Raw genomic sequence first — 11,748 nt, 5'->3', positions numbered from 1 at the left:
GACGGACGGACGGACGGACGGAGGGGAACGCGGCTGATCTTTAAGAGGGTTCCGAAAAATTAACCTCAACTCCTCCGCCGGGAGGGGAAGCGGCTGTGCAGCCTGCGACCACAGCGATAGGTCGGCATGCCGTCACCTGTACCTTCTGCACTCTCGTACACCCGGGGGACGAGGTCGAAGACGCACGATTCGGAATTGGCCGAGGGAAAGGAAAGAAGAGCGCGGCGCGAGGATTACGGGCGGGCATGAATGGGAGACGCGTTCGTCTCGGCGCCGCGTCGCCGTTGTACGCGCGTATGTACGAGCCGAGTGACGCATGGCCGCGTCGCCGTGGACGAGCTTTTACGTTCCATACCGGTGTGTATGCGTGCTCTCCCTTCGTCTCTCTTTCTCTCTCTCTCTCTCTCTCTTTCTCTCCCTCTCTCGTTCTCTCGAGCTGAGATCTATATAGGTCCGAAAACAGCCCTCGCGCCCGTCCGTATGCGGACGTGAAATTGCCCGGCAGTTCGTCGTCCGTCTCGCAAATTTCCCAAATTTGTCTGCTCTTGACGGGCAATGGTAATGGCTAACAGGTTCTAAATTTTTATTGTATATCCACTGTATATTTACCGTGTACAGTTTGCCGTTTAAAAGTGCTCAATCGATCGTCTTACTCAATAAATTGTTTATTCATCTTTTTACGTAACTAATTGAATAATTAAGATCTTTTCCGATACAGCTGCATTATTTTTACTTTTGTAATTATTCGAAGTCTACTGCAATTAATTTGATCACATAATGGTGTATCGTTATGGCATAGAAGAAAATATACAGAACATGAAATTATTAAATAATAATTTTAATTTTTTACTTTTTATAATGAATTCAAAATAATCAAATAAACTATTATAAAAACAAGGTTTATTAAATTTAAATTTGTTTTTGTTAAATATAATTTTTTACTAACTATTCAGGTTTTATTAATTTAAATATGCATATAAAAATGTCTATTTAATGACGTGACATACGCAGCATTTAACAAAGTTGAGCCTATATTGTGCTTCATGTTGCGAAGAGTCGCTTGAAATCTATTACGCTATTCTGTAACGGCAAGCAGCATGAAATCACGCGATCCATTGCAACTTGCCGACGAATAGCGCAAACGTGAACTGTGCGACGAGTAATTAACGCATCGCCCGATCCGACAGGTCTGACATGTGCGTTTAGGAATGGAATTTGCGGCGGAAGCAGCCGCTTGGCACCTAGACTGGTGTTCGCTAGGAAAAACGTTCCCAACGAAGGGAGAAGGACAGGGAAGTTGGTTTTACGGTCGTTTGAACGTTGCTCGTGAAAGAAAAGCGTCGTGCGTTACGCGTGCGCTCTCCGTCATAGTGCCGCTCCAGTCCCCTCGACCTTGGTGCCGGGGTTTTTTTTTCGTTCCTCCAACGAAGAGAGAGATCGGTATCCACGATTATATCATAAATATACATGTAACTCGGCAGTTCCCCAACAGTGCTCTCTGTATACCTCAGCGATCGTCTGCCTATCTATGTGCCCGCGTAACTGACACAACGCACGTTCGCGATGTGCATTCGTGTTGGGGCGCAGCCCCAACCGGTACCATATCTGCCTCTACATAGTACATACACTACCGACATATTCTAGGAGGTAGTCGACTGCGCGAAGCAAGCGAGGCGCAACCTTTCTCTTATCGCTTTGTCTCCCTTCGTTCTTTCTCTCTTCCTCGCTCGAGCATTGCTCGCGCGCGGGCCCGTCGCGCGCACGGGGCATTAAATACAATAAAGACATTCAATGGGAATTAATCGGGTATCTACCTATCTACCGTTCACTCTCGGCGTATTGTTGCGTTGTGCCGCCAGTACAACACCGTACAGGACCGATGCCGTGACGCCGCGCCGCGCGCCGCGCCGGAGCGTGCGCACCCGTCTCTCGTTTCTTCTTCCATTCTTCGTTCCTCTCTCCTATTCCCTCGCTTCGCTTTTTTTCTTTCATCGCTGCCGACCGAATAGAGATATTCCGTGGCAGAATAATATCGCGAATCACGTTTTTAGCGGGCATAACGCTTCGCCGTCCTCGATATTGTTGCGCCGCGGCGTTCGCGTCGCGTCGTCGAACATCGGCATTTTTTTCTATCCAGCACGCGGTGAGTGCCTAACGAACCCGTACGCGTCTTCGGCTACGTGGCTTTTTCTAGACAGCTGGAACGTCGTACATGATTCGATACGCTACGACGGCGAGGGATATCTCGGTCTGTGAATTTATTTCACGGCATTCCCGCCCAACATCTTGTAATTAGACAGATGTACATCAAGAATATCTTTTATGACAGTATTCAGTTTTTTAGACATTTTGAAAAATTTACGTAAAAATTTATAAACGTATAACAGTAGGCAAAATAAAAGCATATATATTTCGACAAGTAAAAATTTAAAGCGGAACAGCGGTTGTTATTTATAGAAAGATTTTTAATTCAATTTTCTAGAGAATCATTATTTTTTATTGCTTTGCAAACAATTTAAAAATCTACTACGTCACTGAATACTGACGATAATGCTTAAAGTTGTAAACTCGACTGTGATGTCAAGGTAAAGCGACAATAAAGTATCTAGATATCTAGGCTAGCGCGCGATTTATTCAGAATAACCAGTACGATGTAATACGGTTAAAGAGACGTAACTTTGTCACAACTGTCACTCACTGCGGCACCGTGACGTTCCGTATCTACCGACACCACAAACTTTTGCGTTCGCGCTGTACTCATTGTTGGACGCGCCGTCGAATTTACATTATTGACGCAACTCCGTTATAGAACTTTTCCCGGCAGTGGTAAATAATCCAGGTAATCGGCGCCGCATTATGCACTTGGTGGTATAAAGAATGGTAGATGCGCCAATAAAACGGCGATGCCGGGAAAATGCGACTAATGGCGACACGCAATAAAAAATTAAAATTGGAACTCGGTCCACGCGCAGAAAAAAAAAGCGAGAGCTATATTAAAACCATCAATGAGCATTACTCGCGTAATTACTAATGAGTGGCGATGTATGTACTTTCCTTTCTGCAACTAGATTTTCAGAATATTTCTATTCATTCAAGACTTTTAGTTCTACATCAATCTTTACTATGTGGACGAAATTTCATAGTACATATTTTCCATTCTTAAATAATTTACTGTAATACAGATTGTTACAAGTACGCCTTCATCATTACCCTCCCTCGAAAGTTACCTGCCCCTATTATTATTAGGTATTCATTTTATCTCGGTCGATTTGCATTATATTTAAATTTAAATCCTACTGTCTTCTTTCTACCTATAATTCTCTCACCCTTTTGTTATTTCAGTCATTTTCTTTCCGTAGTCAATCCTCGGTGTTTTTACACTTTTAATTCATACATACCTTTCACGCATATACACGATGATGAATAAAATAAATAAAATATTTCGAAATGATAACAGATTGCGTTGCCATTTGGATATTTTTAAAGTTCAATATTTATTAAAAGTATTCGCGGGAGAAATTTTTGTATCGCAAAGCATTGCAGCATATCGACTTGGTTGGAGCACAAGCATAGAATATATATGAAAAATAGTATCGTAACATTTTGAGAAATATATAAATTGGCAGGATGTTATTTTTAAGAATCAATGCAAACTTCAGAGTGTACCTCTGCACGGCGCTGGATCCAGTTGCATCGTGTATTTTCTTTCACTTGACATTTCCGTTTTTCCTGTTTGCTACATCGTATAGCGATATCTTAATCCTTCGTGGAATTTTTGTTCTCGTCATAAACAGATCGGGCAAGCACCCGACCTGCCTCAATCGAAACATTAGCGGTGAAACGACGTCGTAAATAACGTCTTAAGTGTACCGTCATACCATTGACCCTATGCCAAGAGTATGCTGACCTACCAGAAGCTTTTATGTTTCGTCTAACGAGAGTTATCATATGTTCATGAATGAAAATAAGATAGATTCAACCACGTAATAATATTATTTGTCGCGTTCCATTTAAAATACTAGAATACTTTTTAATTATGTATATATATATATATATATATATATATATATATATATAATGTTATAAAAAATTATCTTATTGTAGAAAATTGTGATAGATTATCGTCATAAGAGAAAGGATATTTTTTGGATACAATTTCGGGAGAATAAATAAAAGTACTTCTTTCTTTCATCGAGATGGCCGTTTTAAACGCAAAAAAGTACATCTCCAGACTCGTATTTGGCGATGTCGAAAGTGAAAGAAGGAGAAGTAGCTCGCGATCTGGCATCTATAGAAGACGTAAAAACTGCGGGATCGTTTCTTTCTTCCGTTTAGAAGGAGTGAAGCGAGAGACCAAGAGGAGAGATGGGGAAGGGCGTCGGCGATAAAGGTAACGTAGGGCGTCGCGACGTCCGTCAAGCCGCGCCGGTTGGTCGGCCGGCGGTGTGTTCTCCGTCTCTCCCTTCCCCGGGGTGTTCTGTGGCCTTCGGCGAAAAGGATCTTCCACGTCCTTTGCCTCCCTACGTTTCCTCCTCTCGTTTCTCTCTGGAAACGAGCGAAACGCTTCTCTCGGGATCAAGGAAGAGCGCAGACTCCAAACGGCACCGGCGACCCCCGTGAATGGCGACCCTCACAAACCAATCGTATTCCCGTTTCCATCCCTCTTCGCCGCCGGAGGACTACTCCGACGGGAGTTACCCTCCGCGCCAACCCTGTCGACGTCGTTACTGTTACCCTAGCTGCTTGTTGCCCCTCTTTGCACACCCCCGCGTTCGTCTCCACCCCTCGTGCTCGCCTCTGACCGTGATTCTCTCCGGCAGGACGCCGGCATCGAGGACGATTCACCGTTCCCGACGTAACGACGTTATTTTCACGTTTTAATCGTGATCCGGATTATGTGGTCTGCCGAAGATTCCCGCGCCGATCGTCCATTTGCCCGTTTAAATCCGTCGCTATATCGTAACGGGAAAATCCGGGAGGGTACAGCTCGCAATTCGCAGCAATTTCCTTCATCTTTTTCTCGTCGATTTCTCCGACTTTTTATATGTATAACACAAAGTTGTTTGTGCTTTAATATGTTAAATAAATATAAGTATCGTCAATTGAATGTGTATATATAATTATATTAGGTAATTGTACTTTTTCATATCAATAGTAAAAAAAACGGAGGATCTGAATGAAAGATTAATATGAAATATTAATTTTATTCGTTCATTTTTAGCGCTTATCGGAAAACGATTTAAAATTGTCTTAAGAAGATGAAAATAATAAATGTCATTCCATGATCGTGAAATTTTTATCGTGTCGATGTGGCATCGAAATATAGCTCAACTGACTTTGGAACGATTACGAATTCTCGGCTCATGAACCTTTCGACTGGCACATGATCTTGCACGATCATTTCTGATTTCCTATACATTCTCGCTTTTCTCGAATTTATATTCTATCATTCACATATATCTTCTTTATTTTCTTGGCATACTTTTGACTTATTTTTACTCTCTCTTTTTATGAAAGTTTATTTTATAAAAGAGTCGTATTTTTGATTCTTGACATTATTTTTAACAAAGTTTATTTGTATGTGAAATTATTGCAATATATATGCAATATGTAATATATATGCAATTTGATTCTTTTGATGTTTTTTGATGCTTTACGGAAACAGAAAATTACTTCACTGATCGGAATCAGTCGTCGTCGCCGCGTAGCGGAAGCATCACTCCGATAGATGTATACGGATCTGGATCGATGCGTCGGGGATGGCCGTCGACTACGATTTGCAATTATTGTCGATAGTATTATCGACGCGCACCTGTCGCGTTACGTCGCTGATAATCGTCGTGTGACTTAACGTAGTGTATCGCTCGAATGACAGGTTTGTGCACGCGTTTCGCGAGACACGCCTCTGACTTATCTGCGCATCGGCAGAGGGGTGAAACAGTTATGTGTTACGATACGCCTCATTGTGTTGCCGCGCTTTAAACTCGCATTATTCAAATTATCGTGGTAATAGGGATCGTAAATTACAGAATTTCATCGCCATCGTTGATTTTGCCAATACTGGAAAATTTATGAGCCATTCATATATATAGAAATTTTTATTCTCTAACATTATCTATTTTCAATCATTCTCCTCACCCGTAAGCTTATGCGAAAAACAGAAAAGCGTATTGTATCACGACATTAAGTTTCTGGAGTGGAATCATAAATAGACGCATTCCGAGACGAAACAGTTGATGGCATGATTGTCACTGACTTCTCACACCATCTTCTCATTGTTTTTTTTTTCACTTTTTTTTATCTTCGCGTATATGCTTTATTTTTCATTTTTGGATACGTTGTAACCCGATAAAATTGTAAAACAATTTGATTAATTTTTGAATCTTATCAGAAGAAAACGATATCGAAAGGGAAGATATGAGAAAAAGCAGTCTCTGTATATTTATTGCAGAATATAATATGATATTGGCCTCGATATTTTATCCTGTTCGAACGAATTAATGCGCGAATGCGCAAAGGGATGGATTCCGCAACGGAAATGTAAGAATCGTAGGAAGTACTTGAGCTAGTACTCGTCAATTTATGCTGTGGATGGAGAACGATCGTGCCACGGGCATTCTGACGGGCTATGATCATCAGCGCAGATAAACGCAATCGATAAGAATCCGTGCTATTCCTGCGCGTTACACATCACGTGTAAACAACATTGCTTTCTTTATCTTTGTGCGCGGGAAAAGTAGCGCTCGTTACCGCTCGTTAAAAATTGTTGTGTTGATCAGGGAAATTGCTGAGTTGCGGTATTCAGAGGATAAATTTTGCCACCTGCGTGGATATTTTGTAGTTTTACGTCCGTATTTAAGGGGATAACGAACGCGTTTCGCACTTAGATGCGGGAGATGATCGCGGAGCAAGTGGCCAACGTAATATATTCCAGCCTTTATCGTAGCTCGTGATAAAATTAATGTAAAGTAATTCCGCTGTAGTTGTACTCTTAACATAGTTGTGTGCTGCATAAATTCGATCCTGTCGTATAACACGGGGCAAATTCATAGAAGCGCATTTTCATTAAACAGTCGATATATTGCCTCGTTTTAGCAAAAACGATTAACGTATATTCCTTCGACATAATTCAACGCGCGACAGATCATTTGATAGATACTTATACCCTAATTAAACTGAAACGTTGGCATAAGAAGATCATTATTATATCGCGCGATCATGCTCGAATTGCACGTATACATCATTAGCATTACTTTAAATTGTACCTAATTTAGATCGCTATTACTTGTCACAATTTTCACAATTTTATTTATGACAGCTACAAGTATAGTATGTTATGTTAGTATATATATATATATATATATATATATATATATATATATATATGCATATATATATCCGTTGCTCGCACGTATCTAATATGACTTAATAAATATATTAGATATTACTTATACTAACATACATAACATACTATATTTGTACCTATCATAAATAAAATTGTGAAAATTGAATTGAATATATACATATATATAATTCGATGAATAGATTTGAATATATCCTACAATGAAATGATACGAATAACATTTAAATTATGTCTGAATAGTAAATTGCATATCGTTAAAGCATGTCGATAGAATGTGAAATTTGTCGACGGATCGACGATGGTAAATCTTACGATTATGATAGCAGCATGCTTTTGTATCTCGCGTTTTAACAACTCGCGATGAATAAATTAATTCAGGGGTTTTATATCGCGCCGAAAGAAAAGCCTATTACCATATTAGTCCGAAGTAATGTCGTTTCTCACGAAATGTTGATTTGTCATAAAACCGATAGTTGTCCATTATTATGTTCATGCGCTATTATTAACGAACCATTTTTATTTCGAAATAATTTTGAGTACGATAACAATTAATTAATTTTACTAAGCTGCAAATAATCTTTTTATTAGCGGATAAAGGTTTAGATTTTTCAGTATTTCATTTTTATTTTGTAATAAATGGTTTCTTGTCCGATATTACGATTGAACCTTGTTAGATCTAAACATAAGATATAAATTTTGATTTTGATTGTCAATGTGCAGGCAGTGTCGCGTTATACGTCCGATTTTGTGGAACGGCTCTTGCACATTGACTAGAAAAATCCCGGCTTCGGGCTTCGGCGCGGCGCGGCGCGGCGTGGCGCGCAGCACTTCGATTCCAACAAAACGTCGGCGCTCTTTTTGTCCGGCTCCTCCTCGCCTTTACCTTCCCTTTCTCTTCCCGCTTCGCTCGACCGACGGGCTGGCTCTTTCCTCTCTTTTCTACCCTCCCCCGGCCACCGTCGTGGATCAATACACCGTAGCGAAGCGGCAGCCCCGTAAATGTGATTGTTGCTCGATTTCTTGCGTCTTAATTGCCTCGCGCTTAACGACGTAATTACTCGACGAGGAAAAAAGGGAGGAAAAAGAAACATTCGCGCGGCGAGGTCAGCGCCGAGATCCTCTCTTTTCCCTCTCGATCATATTCTCCTTTTCTACTTACCTAGCTGTCAATCGCGGTGTCCTTTTTTCTCTCGCCTGAACATTCTTTCCTCCTCCACGTCATCGTCGATCTCGCCACGCGGGATCCCAAAAGTGCATCGGCCGTATAGGTAGTGCAATCATCGTAGTCACCGCTCAAGGAAGAGAAAGAAAGAGAGAGAGAGAGAGAGAGAGAGACGCAGGCGCGACGAGGCAAACGGAAACGAGCGAACGATAATTCGAGTAAGTGGCGCTGTGCGGCGTTGCCGACGGTACCGCCGGCGCTTTCCGCATCGCTCGTTAGCTGGCAGCACGAGTAAGGCGTCGTTCGGACGGTGTTCGCGTCGTCGGAGAATTCGCGCGCGATCGACGGATAATTTCTTATGATTATACGATCACGACACGATTCCTGGCGTGATAAATCTTCTCTTCGTGACTACTCTTCCTGTAAGTATCCGAATTTCTGAGCAGTGACTTGGATTTTACAAGTTTTCCGTCTCCGCTTATATCCGACAAATCTTGTTTGAAATGAAATGTATACGCCACGTCATTATGGACGAATGCGATCTGTTTTCGATCGACCTCGCGCCCGGCACGCTTGTATTAGCATGCAACGCGCGGTCGTAAAACAGTAATTAATAGAGCGCGATCGTGTTTTATGTATTTTTATGGATGATATATAATTTGAATCCCCTGGGCGGTTCCTCGCTCTTTCCAACGCCGAATGCCTCCCCTCCGCTCCAACGATACGATACGTCGTTGCACTCGATCGACCGTCGCTTTGAAATATAAACAGTGCATTTGCATGTTTTCCGGATTTAATTAGCTTCGATGCGATTATTAATTGCCCGCGGCCGCGGGAGTGGTTGCGCGTCGATACGCGCGCCGCGCTCGCTCGTATTTACAATTTTCGTTCGTAAATAACAAACCGTGGCGACGCCGCGGGTCGGATTTTAACGAGGGAATTAATAATCCCGTCTGTATGGCGGGAGGAGAGATTGGGACGAGGGCAGAACGACCGGGGTACAAAACGGGCGCGAGCGAATTCGCGTCGGAGTGGCTCCGTAGGAGAGTCGCGACCGTGATCGTTTGCTCTGCGATTTTACGACGTGGATTGCCGCGTTTAGAAAAGTGCGAGCTTCTTTGCATAACCGGGCGGAGTGGATCGTGAATTTTAACTCGGTGAATTTTAACTGGTTAGATTTATACGGTTCTTCAATCCTCACGGTATATTACATATCGAATCGCATTAAAATCTCTATAAGCAAACGTTTACGTTTGTTATTGTTGAATGTTTTCATATATTTTTCCGTTTTCATGTTTCGTATTACATCGAATCATATTATCTTATTAAGTAAACATTCCGCAACAGCAATAGCAAATTTTAAGATTTTATAACTTGCACTTATTTTAGATATATCGATAATAGTTAAAAAATATTATTTTTATGCATGTAAGCAGAATGCCTTATAATGTGGCGTATAAATTAGTATATTAATATTTCTTATAATATTATAACTAATAATTATCAATCATTATTGCGTGAAAAAATCCAAAAGAGTGCGACAGCCACGAATAGAGCTCTGCACTCGTGATTATGCGTTTCGGCGCTTCGCTTGGACAGATTGGTGCGAATACGTCTTTCGTTTCGTCGGGCGCGCCTGGCATCGGGTAGTTTTGTTTTACGGCCGTAATTCAAGTCGTCGTGTAGGGTCAGCCTACCGGGGCTGCCGAGATAGTTTATCATCATTTAATCCTTCCGACCTGCCGCAACATTTTAAATCTCTCCTATCTCGGTCCCGTGTGTCGTGGCCGGTCTGCGACACATGCCCGCAGCACGCACACGCGTTTACGTGACTCACGACTTCACGATGCACTCACGATTCTGAAAATAGAAAAAGAGTAAGAAAAAAAATACACGCAACGATTCGTCGCGTACTCGTTTCGTTATCTCGACTTAATCAGTTATCGACTTTATCGTTTTTTTTTCTCCGTAAGGATTCCCTATTTTCCTAACATGAGCAATATTGACGTAGGTTTTTACTTATTGTGTAACTAGAAAAAAAATGTCAGATGAGTACTCTGAACATAAAATGAAAAAAATCAAAGTGAGTGTTATCAAGATTTTATAATGATGTTGAACATGAAATTCCTCTTCAGTTAACAATACAACACAACTTAACGTTAACATAAAGTTAAATGCGACATTAATAGTTTCTCTTCCTTGCTGATCTCGATAAATTATTAGTGCAGGTTTCGTTCTATTTCTGCGTATCGTTAATCTTGAGAAGAAGGAGGAGAAAGGAGGAGCTAGGGAAAGGGGGAACGTCAAGCGCTGTCGATTCGCCGTGAATTTACGCTAAGTGCAACGCTGTTGCAATGACGGGCCGGTAATTCGGAGAACGTGGTCCCGAGGCCTCGGAAACGGGTCGGAGGTCGGTAGGCACAATGCCAGAAAGAGAGGAGGTTCCGCGACCGGGAACAGGGCACGCGGTTTATCCGGGCTCGGCGCCCTCGCTGCGCCGACCCTCGCTTTCTCGCTTTCCACCTTCCGGCACGCACATACACGCAGATTCGGTATTGTAGCGCTAATTAAACTGGCGCGTGTCACAAGTCACGAGCGGTGACGTCACTCGCCATGATTTCTAACCGTCCACCATGTATAGTTGAACCAGACTCCTGCTTGTCCAACTGTCCGGCGCCGTACCCTCTTCGTATGCGCGTCTCCATTGCGGTCTCTAATTCCGAGTGCGATGATTAATCTAATTATATCTTTATGGACATCAGGTACCAACTGCATCTGAAATTTCGGAAAGATAAATCGTAGCAGGAAAAACTTTTCTGATCCTGCAGAGGTTCCTCTGAGGTAATTGCATCAGAATTCATTGGTTCACGATAATGATATACGCGAATCATGGTATATTTTATCATATAGAACATAAAAATTTTTTGATTAAACATGAATCTTTTGTAAGAATGCATTCTTAACAATAAAATTTAATATCATTGACGTATCTACTTTTGAGATTGTAAGATCCGCGGTGAAGCAATTGCATCGATTTCCGTCCGAAGATTAAGTATTTGACTTATGATATTAATGCAAGCACCCGCGCCGTGAGATCAATAGCGATTTTTATCGTATTATTAATCGGTGCAGGCAAGGGAGCGCAATGCTATTAGTCGACCTGTCGAAATGGTAATCGAGTATTTACTGCATTAATTAAAACACTGTATGTTAAAAAATTATA

At 41.7% G+C, this 11,748-nt stretch overlaps 1 protein-coding gene and 1 long non-coding RNA gene across 2 annotated transcripts in view; one reads left to right on the top strand and one right to left on the bottom strand.

Moving 5' to 3' along the window:
• The window catches only part of LOC105450940, a 38,563-nt gene extending 29,953 nt beyond the window's left edge, over window positions 1-8,610 (bottom strand). Inside the window, exon 1 of the long non-coding RNA XR_974529.1 lies at window positions 8,523-8,610. This is a non-coding gene — a long non-coding RNA (uncharacterized LOC105450940). The remainder of the gene's footprint in view (window positions 1-8,522) is intronic.
• The window catches only part of LOC105450941 (homeobox protein homothorax), a 364,527-nt gene that overhangs the window by 174,175 nt on the left and 178,604 nt on the right, over window positions 1-11,748 (top strand). The gene's annotated exons all lie outside the window — the stretch shown is intronic.

This window comes from Wasmannia auropunctata, unplaced genomic scaffold, assembly GCF_000956235.1.
Source record: "Wasmannia auropunctata unplaced genomic scaffold, wasmannia.A_1.0 LD336053.1, whole genome shotgun sequence".
NCBI lineage: Eukaryota > Metazoa > Arthropoda > Insecta > Hymenoptera > Formicidae > Wasmannia > Wasmannia auropunctata.
This window is presented reverse-complemented; position numbering and strand designations above follow the sequence as displayed.